General features: G+C 46.0%; 1 protein-coding gene and 1 long non-coding RNA gene across 3 annotated transcripts in view; one reads left to right on the top strand and one right to left on the bottom strand.

Moving 5' to 3' along the window:
• Positions 1-12,381, bottom strand: part of LOC102446651 (vascular endothelial growth factor receptor kdr-like) — a 213,741-nt gene that overhangs the window by 133,710 nt on the left and 67,650 nt on the right. The gene's annotated exons all lie outside the window — the stretch shown is intronic.
• On the top strand, positions 898-8,878 carry LOC142831226 (uncharacterized). The gene is made up of 2 exons (XR_012906895.1): positions 898-1,064; positions 8,593-8,878. It is a non-coding gene; the product is annotated as an uncharacterized LOC142831226 (long non-coding RNA).

Below are 12,381 nucleotides of genomic sequence, written 5' to 3'. Positions count from 1 at the left end.
GCACGTGACCCATTTTGTCCAGTGCAGTTTTCCAAGTGGATCTGCTACATTCATATCTTTAGCTATGTTATGGGGCATGTGTGCATCTACGCTTAATATCTGCCCCAGGTGTTAATCCTACTTTGTACCTCTGCATTGTCACTGGCTAATCAGTACTCATGAGCACCTAATCTAATACTGCTTTGAAAGCAAGGAGACACTGTGAAAGTCTTTTCCACTTGTAGGCATGACCTGTACTTGTACTGAGTTATGATAAAAATGAAAGAAAATGAGTTCATATATATTTGCACCCATAGTAAAACCACGTTTGATTTCTAAGTGCTTTTTAATGGCCGCCTGTACCTGAATTGCCATTATATGTACACGTTTAGCCAGTGGATAGGATTAAACTATCCCAGAGCATGAGTTGTAGACTCCATTGGAAGCCAAAATATATTAATCTAGTCCCCTACAATGACATTTAAAATGTAGATGGTGTTTAAAAATGTCTATGCAGCTGAGCAATAGAAACATTGGCAAAGGCCACATCTGCATTATTAGTGACTTGGCTGGGAGAGGAGTTGAAGACCTGAGATGGAATAAGCTATTAACCCCAGTGTTCTCTCTCTCTCTTAGCATCATTATTCTTACTATATTTAGAAACAGAAAAAACTCAGTGTGTTAATTTTTTATGGGTGGTTGTTTTTCATACGGGACATAAGAGTGTTTCTAGAGAATTATTGTCCTGTGCATTAGCCAGATTACTGGAACTCGTGTCACATGAATGCAGTCTAAGAAAGGGCCACTCTTTTTATCACAGCTCTTCTCCTGCTGCAGTGCAGTCATACAGCTCAACCCTGGCATCGTAGTCATACCGAAGTTAGTGGATTACACCTGAGCAGAAGATGCCAGTATAGATTGTGTTGGGATGAGCCAGCCCAGAATGCTGAATTTATGACATCACATTTATGGTAAGAGATCATAAACACAGGGTCATGATTTCAGTCTCTCTTTCAGGGGAAAGTGTGGCTGGCATTGAGGAGGAAAGGCATTACAGCCATAAAGTCCGGCACTAAGAGCTGAAGGTAGGATGTGCGAGGGTAGGGAGACAATGCTTCATGCGTAACAGGTCCTCATTGTCCATCTGTGAAACCCTCTTTAGTGTAGAGAGGGAAAAATCAGATCAGAAGAGTAATTGCATGGTGAGCAACAGGGCAAATCTTCATTCATTTGGTGCCCATTTGTCTTCTCTTGGGCTGGGCTCCAGTGCCAAGTTTTCAATGTGCTAGGACCTGAGGTATTTGATCCCTGGCTTTATTCCAGGCCCCACCCTCACTCCACTCCTTCTTCCAAGGCCCCGCCTTTACCTTACCTCTTCCTGCCCCTGCTCCATCCTTGCCCCCCTTCCAACCCTCTTCCATCTTGTCCCTTGAGTGCACTGTGCCCTCACTCCTCCCCCTCTCCCAGCTCGTCCTGCACACTGCGAAACAGCCGATCATGGCAGGTGGGAGTTGCTGGAGATGGGGAAGGGGGAACTGATGTGGGGGGCTGCTGGTTGGTGCTCTCGCCGGAATCATTGTCTAAATTTTATGAGTCTTTACTGCTGCTCCTCTGGGGAAAAGCTCTGATTATGAAGAAACTCAACCCAGTTGCAAGCAGACTGCATCTGGAATGGAGTGGAGATACCCTCCATTTGGCCCAGAGCTGGAAGCTGGGCATGTACCCCACAGATAAACGAAGCTGGGACAGTTTAGGTTTGTCTACACTGGTCTCTTTTTCACAGAGCTACCTGACTGTCAATTAGCCCAAGGTGGTTAACTGATTTGTAAAGGTTGGTGTGGACACTCCCAAAATATTTGTAGCTGGGACATATGGGGGCGTGTCCTGTCAGCCTTTCACCTAAATTAACTGGCAGTCAATTAACTCCAAGTGAAAACCAAAAAAATTGCATGTAGACATGCCTTTTCTTAAGTAAAGGGTCTGTGTGGCTGCACTGACACCATTTGAGTATCTGGGGCATGTGCACTGTGAGGGTATGTCTACACTGTGCAACTTCGCTGCATCCAGGGAATGCGTTTGCTCTTCCGCTTTTTTTTTTTGCGGAAGTGCGAACATGCTCTTTCGGAAGCCCTGTCTTCAAGAGTGGGACTTTCCAAAATTTGGCCCAATGTAAATGGTCCAAATTTTAGAAAAGCCTCTTCCGGAAAAAAAATTGGAAAAAGCAATGCAAAATGTTGAGTGCATTTTGCGTAGTTTTTTCTGAAAAAAAAAAAAAAAAAGCTGCAGAGTAGGCCTAGCCTGAGTGTCTTTATAAAACAATAACAGAGACACCCCCACTTCCTCACCCGCCCATATCCCCCATCATCTGAGCAGCCACACACACAGAAACCTGTAGGAGTGGAATGAACTCAGTACCTTCCAAGATTGAGCTGATATTCAAAAAATATAATAAATGCTCTGTCTTCTATGTCAAAAGGGTGACATTTACCCTCACAGCCTGGCATGGCAGTTTCTCCTGAATTGTGAAGGTGATTTGCACCATGGATTCTGTGCTGCAAAACCACCCTTCCATCCTACGGGACTTTACAAAGAATTCAGGGCGGGCTATAAAGCTCATTTCACATGAAGAAAGGCAAGAGCTGCAGAATTTTAGTGACTTCTCAGCTGTTGCTGTAGCCCTAAGGCCAGGGAAAGGCCTCTTCTCTCTGGTCCCGCAGACTGGCTGTCTAGTTCTGCAGGTCAGTGGAAGTTTGCAGGAAGCTGCCATCACGGCAGGGTGTTACTGTTTACCCAACACACAGCTCATGCTCCAAGCAGGAACATACACAAAGAGAAGAGTCAGGGAAGCAGTAATAGCAGAATAGCTAAGAGGAAGAGCGCCTGGTGTCCGGCTGCAGTCACAGAGCCAGGCATAGGCGTCAGGCATATTACGAACAAAAGAAATTCAAAGGTCAAGTGCCTACTAGACCATTGTTTAAGTGAAGACAGCAAAGTCCCTGATGTTTAAGCTCTCATTACATCCAGTAAAAGATGAATTGCTATTTGAGATGATCTTAGGGAGTGTCCCTTCTGACTCAGCTGTAAAATAGCAACTGCCAAGCCAGGACCACAATGTTTCCATCTCACTTCAAGCCTTGACTCTGATAGCAATCGGGATGCAAATGCAGCAGAGACAGGCACCAGATGTGAGGCTCATTTGCCCATTGGTTACATTTGTTCTCTTGCGTGGTGCAGTGCTATTGTCACAGTTTTGCTCCCAGGACAGAGAGGGCAAGATGGGTAAGGCTTTATCTGTTATAGGACCAACTTCTGTTGGTGAAAGGGACAAGATTTTGAGCTTCATGGAGTTTTTCCTCAGGGCTGGGGAAAGTGTCCTGGGAGCCGAAGCTAAATATAAACAGGACAGACTGTTAAGCAAAGGGGTTCACATGCTGGAGGAGAGGACTTAAAATGAAATGGGTAATCACCACCTTTGCAGTTGTAGCACAAAGCCATAAAACTAGTCTCCCCGAGGAATCCATGGCTTTTAGTGTCTAGAAGATTTATCCATTTGAATTCCCAGGCTTGTCTTCGAAAGCATGCAGGTTTCCTTGAAGGACTGAGAGACTGGGTATGGAGAGACTGCTTTGGGAAAAGTGCTCACTTGTGGGTCAGTAGGTGTTTTTGTCTTTTAACATATTACTGTGTAAAATCATTTGAGAGAGTGGGGATTGTCTGCATTCACTCACATAGTTGTTGCTAGGGCATTGGAAGCACTGTTGAGGTACAACACGTTGTGATAGGCAGGACTAGCGACAGACTTTGCTGCGGTTGGTCCCTGAGCAATGGGGGTGGGAAAGGCTCAGCTCTGGGACCCCAGAAGGGGCAGGGCCTCTGACTGAAGGGACAGAGCTTATGCCAGCCTGCCCTCAGAGCTGGAGTGTGCCTGTGGGACCCCAGCAGTGATTAAAAGGCCCAGAGCTCCAGCTGCTGCTGCCACTGCAGTAGCAGATTGGATGGCCCAGAGCCTGAGGCCCTTTTAAATCATGGGTCCTGGGGAAATTGCACTTTTGCCTCTCCTCCCTTGTCAGCTGCCCTAGTGATAGGCATGGGTAGGACCCATGGACCTTGAAAGATGTGATGCAAAGAGTGCTGATCATATCAGTGGGGACATGTCTGTTGTTCTATCAGGGTCTGGTGCCCCTTTGAGTTGGTGCATCCTGGTCCCTAGAGAGCTGACTTCTGATGATGAGCTTGGTGAGGCTGGGATGCTGAAGGCCAAAGAAGTGGGTTCAGGGATGATTCCTTTCAGGAGGTAGTCCCTATCATGTATGGGTTGTAACTGTTCAATGGTATCCCATGCAGGTTCTAGTATGGGGTGGTAGGTGACAGATAGGGATATGGGGTCCATGGAATTTTTTCAGTATTGAAGCAGGTTCTATTTGTGTCTTATGGCTCATTGCAACAATATGTAACTCACTCTGGTGCATCTACACTGCACCGTATCTCAAAAAAAGATATGCAATTTAAGCTATGCAAATCTTATTTTAATCTTATTTCGAAATAGCTTATTTTGTAATTTGGTGCTATCTACACAGTGCCACATTTCGGTATCACCTGCTATTCCGAAACGTCCTTTACTCCTTGTGGAATGAGGTTTACAGGGGTGTCGGAATAGCGAGCCTGAAATAATGGGCTTGTTAAGATGTGGGATAGCTATTTCGGGATACTCCGGTAACCTGAAATAGTGTTGCAGTGCAGACATAGCTCTGTGAAACTTGAAAGCTTGTCCCTTCTAATACAAAATATTATCTCACCAATCTTGTGTCTGTTGTTGGTGGCATTTTCCCTATGGGTCTTCTGTGGACTAGGCGTAACCTATTGTAAACTTATTTTTAATGGACAACTAAACCACAATTTGAAATCCTTTTTTCCAAAGGGCTCAGAGCCCATTCCACACAAGTTGCTGAAGCTAGTGGGACTTGAAAGCATGCTGCATCACACAGCACAAACTCAGCATCTGGCAGTATCAGGTCCCCAGCAAACAAATGTCTCACACAGTCCCAGACTGGCAAGAACTGAAGGCCTGTGATTTCAGAACTTCCCCAGAGAGGCACACACAGGGTTTCCTGTAAGATTTTCAGGGTTTTTCTCAGACCTGGTCACATGTTCAGCCTGTGGTATCTGTATCATATTTAAAGGCAAGGGAACAACATCATCTCCACAAGGTAGTCTGATGCAGTTAGGTCAAGTCAGTGTATTGCTTACAGCGACTGTTGCTGCTTTTCAGAAGCCATCCCATAATGCCCCACACTGACAGTTAAATTGGTGTAGGCCCTCCTGCTGAGCATTCGCACTGCTGACACAAGGAACACAGCGTGGACATGCAAAATTGACTTAATTACTGTGGTGGCTGTACAATGACGGCACGTAGGATAACATCATTTTGTAGTATGGGCTTACCCTTAAACGTATGGTCCTTATGGAAACCTGCGAAAGCTCTCTTTTATACATAAGGGTGTATTTTTACAATAGCACTTGGCCTGGAATATCATCGATCACAACTTTTCTCCCAAGATGACAGCAGCCAACCACCTTTGGCCTGAAAAATTGTTAATTACTGCACAGTTACCTCAGGAAACAGGATGGGGGGGGGGGTGTCAGATTTTGGGTGTCACTTAGAAATTCATTATCACTCAGGAGGGGAGCACACACTCCTGCTGGTCAGACAACTGCAGTCACTGACTTAGTGGCAGTAACTCATGTGGTGCCTTCGTGTCACCTCTGACACACTAACTCAACCTGAGAGGCCTCAGAGTCTGACTGCAGAAAGGAAGGCGCTCTTCTCCTTCTGGACCAAGACCTTAATAATCCCATGCCTGAGAAGATCCTTTTGGCGGCTTGCCACACAACCTAAGCTGCAGCCCCATTCTGCAGGTCAGCTCTCACTGGAACATGCCTGCCAAGCCCTTGTGTCACTGTGTGAGAACCAGCTACTTATCTACTCGGCTCAGTGCCGGCAGAACAGGGAGCGCTAGCCTATCTCGGCTGCCTGATTGTCTGGCAGAAAAGTGCAATTGTCTGCACAAAAACAACAAATCTGAAGTAACCTCAGCCTACCGGCCTCCAGCCTCTATTCTCATTGCTAGTCTCCATGCAAAGCAAGCCAAAGTCAGTCCTGTCACGCTCGCCTTGTGTGTCTGCTTCTCACGTTCAGAGAATCCCTGCAAGCCGTCAAGAGAATTAGGGAGGCAGAAATCGGCTTTAAAGACTGTCAGACTGAAAGATGAGCTAACATGAGTGGTGCTTTCATGCTCTCCCACCTTCACCCTCTAGCCATCTTTCACCGGGGAAGGAGCAAGAAGGGTGGTGGGTGTCCCATCCCAGAACTGACAGCGTGTTACATTTGGCATATAAAGAAAAGATAAAGGTGGATTTGATATGTTGTTGGTCCGGTACCCACCAACGCCTCCCACTGTTTGCTTCAGGGGAAATTGCTGTTGTGATTGAAAGGACATTTCTTGCTGTTCCAGTTCATGAGCCACTGCATCAGTGAGATGTGTGCTTTGGCAGGAGGCAGTCCTGCCTGGGTATTTCTATCTCCCTTCTAGCTGCCTCAGGGACAAGAGGAGGAAAGGGTAAACTGTAGATGTTTTCTGGGAGGCTTTTTGCAGAAAGGACCAAGCTGCCCACAGCGTGAAGCCCAGGCTGTTGTTGTGAAGCTTGGAGCCCCAAGGCAGGCTGCATAGCTGGAAAGCGAGGCTCTAAAAACACCTGACCAAGGGAGAAAGAAGGAAGCCACTTAAAACTCAGCTGATGCCTTGTGAAAAGATCTGGCTGAGAACTAGAGGCACTTCTGCTAAAGAGAAAACAGAAAAAAGAGCTTGAAAAAATGCCATGACAGTGCCTCATACAGATTCTGTGCATCGCTTCCACATCCTCTTTGATCAGTATACAAACCCAAGGCTGGTTGCTTTGCTTGCCAGCCCTGCAAAGCTCGTGCTGACGTCAGGAAACCTTGCCGTGCTTGTTCTGGCTCATGGGTTATCAATGCAGCGGATCAAACCAAGTGTTGTGAGTTATATTCCTTGTGCCTTCTGTCCCCGTTCTCTGCCCTGCTCCCAAGTTGTTCTCTCTCCCAGTGAGTGTCTTAATTATTCATTTGAATTCACTGAGTAGTGGGAATGAGTAATTTTCTGTCAGTGGGTTTGTTGCAGTGAGTTGCTGTTCCCAATGAGTCACTGGTTTCCTAGACACATGCTATTGATTTTGCTCCCAGATTGGATGACTGAAACTTTTTCATAGGAAAATAATGAATAATGAAAGCTGCTGCTCAGTACAATTGCCCTAGTTCCCACCAGAAGTCTGGTGTAGTCACATGTAGAGTTGTCATTGTCTAAAACCCCATGCACCTGAATGTTCACAAAGAGCAAAGAACAAAGGGCCATGAAGAAAGGCTATTCTATGCTACACTGTTCTGCTTAGTTCCCTCCATGGCATCCATCACTGTTGATCTAAGCTCTGATCTACACACTGATTTAACATTCCAGTTAAGGGTGTGATTTCCTCCTCTCCTCCCCAAATTGTTAAATCTGTACTGTGCACACCGTTATCCTAGAATAGCCTGCATTGGAATAAACTCTATTGGTATAAGCATCTTTATTCGCACCCACACTAGGTATGTTGTACTGCTTTAACCATTGTATGAACTAGGTAAAAGCAGTGTGATTTTTGTGTGTAAATAAAAATCAAATGGGAATTTAGAATTCGAATAAACACTCCCAAGCAGACGAGCCACAGACTCTATTTTCAGGCTGATTTCAAAGGTGTTCTTCAGTTTGGGATTTCTCATTTGAGGGGCATTTCTCATCTGAGGGGCAGCGTGACTTAGGGAATACGGATGGGACTTCTGAATTCTGTTCTTGGCTCTGATGGTGTGACCTTGGGTAAATACCCTGCTCCATTTGCATCTCAGTGTAGTGCTGCTGAATCACATTAAAACAGCTGCTGTATTTCATTCCAGAGGTCGCCTCTTGGCCTCTCGGTCAGGGATTCTCAAACTTCATTGTACCGTGACCCTCTTCTGACTATGAAAATTACTACATGAGCCCAGGAAAGGAACTGAAGCCTGAGCCCATCTAAGCCCAACCAACTCAGACAGGGGAGGGACAAAGCCAAAGCCTGAGACCCACTGCTCCAGGCAGGAGGAGGCTGGGCCAAGCCAAAAGGCTTCTGCCCCAGGCAAGCAGCCTACAACCTGATCCCCACCACTCAGGGCTGGAGCACTCTGTCTTCAATTTTGTGCCCACGCAACAGGGCTTGGGCTTCATCCCTGGACTCCAGCAAGTCTAACACCAGCCATTAAAATGGGGTTGTGACCTACTTTGGGGTCCTGATTCACAGTTTGAGAACCGCTGCTCTAGGTTCTGCAACATTTTTAAAGTGCTTGGAGCTCCCATCAGGATGCAAGACCCAATATTATTATGGCCATAGGGATGTCGCAAAGCACAGAATATTTTCCGTCTAACCTTTGGCTAACTTTTAGTTCCAGCAAAAGTTGTGGCATGTGACAGAATTTTTCTGTTCTTAATGATGATGATGATGATGATTGTTGTTATTCCTGCTAATTTGCAGCTCCAGCTTGAAGCACAAAAGGTGTCAGGAACAATCAACCAGGAAGAAGATGCCCAAGCCATCCCATCCAGCTGCTGATTAGTGCCTGGCCTCTCCAAAGAGCACTGAGTTTGATCCTACCACTCCCAGGCCCTGTACAATCCGACTGATGGGCAGAGGTCAGAGCTCAATTGCAGTGGGCGGAGGGAGTGCTGCTAAATGCCCCATTCTAACAGCGATGTGAAACTCCACCAAGGAGCCTGTAAAAACAGAGGCAAGCGCAGGAAATAATAGCCAATAAGCAGGACTTCCGACACAATCGTGTTCATTTCAGTGTCAAGCAGCAGGCCAGGAATGAGGAGAAAAATCCCATTCCCCTTCCTCTGTGGTAATAACGGCTTTGTAATCTCAGTGGAACCTCCAGTCTCTAGGATTTGTCTGAAAATGTTCTCAGCCCTCCTGGCTCAGCCCCACAAACATCCTTGCCACGTGGTTAACTACCCTGAGCTGAGCCTTCTGAATTCGGTGCGCCCTATCTGGGCAGCAATAACAAGGAGCTTCACTCCTTTACTTTGTGACGTTCTTCTAAAGGGACATAATGATGCTCAGAAACTGCAGGAATGAATGTCTGCATTCTACAAAAGATGAGGATGCTAATAATCCATGTGATAGGTGTCTGGAGGAGACAATGTAGAGGCTCCCACTGGTAGCTTTCTTGGCCCAAATGCTAGCCTGCCAGTGCACAGAAGACAGAGAGATATTACAAGAAGAAGCCAAGTGTGCCTCTTCAGGTGGCACATATGCAGAGGCACGTAAAACCAGCTAGCTTGACTCTAGCCCCAGCCTGGCAGGCCAAGCCCCTGGGGGCACCAGTGGGTATATTAGCTGAGCTACTTTTCTAGAGTTCTCTTCTGCGCTAGATGGGAATCCTGCTCCACGCTGGTACTGAAGGGGCTGGAGAAGAGACTGTCCCAGCACCTTTTCCTTGCTCCACTAGTGCATCTGTAGAGCATGAATTGGCCCATGTTTTCTGTACTTTACTACTTTGCTTCATTTTCTTTTCATAGCATAGGTGGGTTTCAGATGCGAATGGAGAGGAATCATGACGTAGGTGAATTACTGCTGAGTGTGAAGGTGTTTTTCAGTGATTTGGCTGTAACAGTAGTCAGCTAGCATTCATTTCAGAGGGGTGCCAGCACAGCCAGTTTCAGGAGAGCGAGGACATCCTGTACTGTTTATAAATCAGCTGTGTGCTGATGGCTTCTATTGTAGGCAGGGTTTTTATCGCTTTCAATATTTTCTTAAGGAAAGAGCTCAGGCAGTCCCAGGGGGTCCCATAAGATTTTCTGCTTGTGCTTCTGTCAAGGCATTTCACATTAAATGTGGTCCCTATAAGCCAGTGAGGGCACTAAGTCAGGACAGGGGCATTGAGTTTCCAATATGCTGCTTCCTGCTGTTCAGCTATTGGGTTGGGTCATTACAAATGCAGGCATGTGAGTAACGTTCAATGAGAAAAGGAAACAGGCCAGCACAAGAATCAGTGCAGATAAAGTCCAGGGAATAGGCTAGTGAGGAAATAGAATTCCTGACTGAACTGGAAGGGAAATACAAAAGGAAAAAGAAAATGGATACAGGAACTAACAAGCAGCACTAAGAAGCTAAATTCCAAGAAAAGGAGGGACTTATTGGGAAGAAAGACTAAAGATGGAAGGTAGCTATTTTCAGTACAGAGATGAGGGGAAAATTTTCCAAATGACTCAAGCAGTTCTATACAATGATTGAGCAATTGGCTTTTGATGTCTATACATATCATATCCTCTTTGGACTGGAAATCATGCATTTTGGGACTTCTTCAGAGTTAGAAACAATGTGAGAATATTGGAGGTGGGCAGCTAATGCAAAATATTTTCTGTGAATGTTCACTTGAATGGTTAATTGACCTCGGTTCAGCCACCCTTATGTCCTTTTACCTTAATTTTCCATGCGCATTTGGGCAACCAAGTGTTACTAGCACAAATGTTCTTGGAGAATGAATTTCAGTCCTCTGTATGAATCTTTGTGGGATCTGAGTGATAAATTAGTCTCACCCAAGTAAGTAAGGGTATGTCTACACTACCCCGCTAGTGCGAACTAGCGGGGTAATGTATGCATACCGAACGTGCAAATGAAGCCCGGGATTTGAATTTCCCGGGCTTTATTTGCATAAGCCGGCCGGCGCCATTTTTAAATGCCGGCTTGTTCGAACCCCGTGCCGCGCGGCTACACGCGGCACGGGCTAGATAGTTCGGACTAGCAAGCTATTCTGAACTATCTGTACGCCTCGTGGAAATCCCGGGCTTCATTTGCACGTTCGGTATGCATACATTACCCCGCTAGTTCGCACTAGCGGGGTAGTGTAGACATACCCTAAGGTACAAAAATCATACCGTATAACTTATCTGACTAACCACAGCTAAGCAACTTAGCTGAACTTAGAATATCTGAGAACTAAAAAGTGAAGAATGGAATGCATTTGAGGAACTTGTGATCTTCTCATGGATAATCCACACACACACACACACACACACACAAACACACGGCTAAATTAAATGAGCCCACTATTCATTATGAATTATTCACTTTGCCGTAGAGAACATGATTGTCTTTTGTTGCTGTCACCACATGCTGCTCCAGCTGAATCAAAAAAGATACTGACAAATTGAAAGGAGTTCAGAGAAGACCAAAGATGAGCAGCAGGCTGAAAGGACAGGCTTTTAAGAATGTGGCAGGCTGGGGTTTACAGTAAAGCCAGCTGGGGGAGCAATCAAGGAACAGCCTGCTGCACCAGTACTAGATATAGTGGAGAAGCAAGCTGAAGGAGAGACGGAAGGGGAGGGAATTAGAGGCTGTGCTACGCATTGTAAGCCCTAGCACACTAGCCTGACCTAGGGCCTAGAGACGTTTGATTTTTTGACTGTAAGTGGTTTCTGTCAGACCTTATGATTCTTCCTGGATGCCTCAGGGAAAGGGAGAAAGGCTGCCTACCTCCTAGGATAATAGAACAAGGAATTCTTCTGGCTGGGTTAGGTTTGGAGACCCTCTTAAATGGGGATAGCATTGCTTAGCAGGTATCTACACTGGAGGCAGGAATGAGATTCCCAGCATGGGTAGATGGATTTATACTAGTGGGCTTAAGCTAGCATGCTAAAGATAGCAAAGTAATGCTGCTACACTAGTCGAGACTTGGACTAGCCACCCAAGCTCAGACCCAGAGAGTCACATGTGTCTATCTCTGGGGATATGGAGGCTCATTTCCATCTGCAGTGTAGACATAACCATATAATGGTTAATTGGTGTGGAGGGCAAAATTGTCTACAAATATCTCATGAAGGTAAATACCTAAGCGGGAGAGGAATCATACAGGGTGGCATAAGGGGGGTTCGGTGGGAGCAGCATAATGAAATTAAGAAAGGGAACATTTAGGTTCAGTCTTAGGAAAAAATCTTGCCAGTGAGCTCTACGTGGGTGTGGAATAATCTCTCAAAGGGAGCAGTGAAATGCGGGGTGAAAGGGAATAAGTACACGGGACACATGAAACTAGACTGGACAATGAACTAATCCAGTCTAGGGATAGGTGTCTTCCAGCTCTAACATCTGTGATCCTTTGAAACCAGAAGGCATGAAAGTAAAAGCAAAAAGTCAACAAAACCTACTCTGTTCCGTTGCTGAGATGGTGAGTGGAAGGGTCAGGAGAGCTGTGAATGCGTCCGCATTGGCTTTTCTGCCTGTAATGAGCACGGGTGGGGCCAACAACTGAACACTAGCTGATAC

This window comes from Pelodiscus sinensis, chromosome 13 (genome assembly GCF_049634645.1).
Source record: "Pelodiscus sinensis isolate JC-2024 chromosome 13, ASM4963464v1, whole genome shotgun sequence".
Classification (NCBI taxonomy): domain Eukaryota; kingdom Metazoa; phylum Chordata; order Testudines; family Trionychidae; genus Pelodiscus; species Pelodiscus sinensis.
This window is presented reverse-complemented; position numbering and strand designations above follow the sequence as displayed.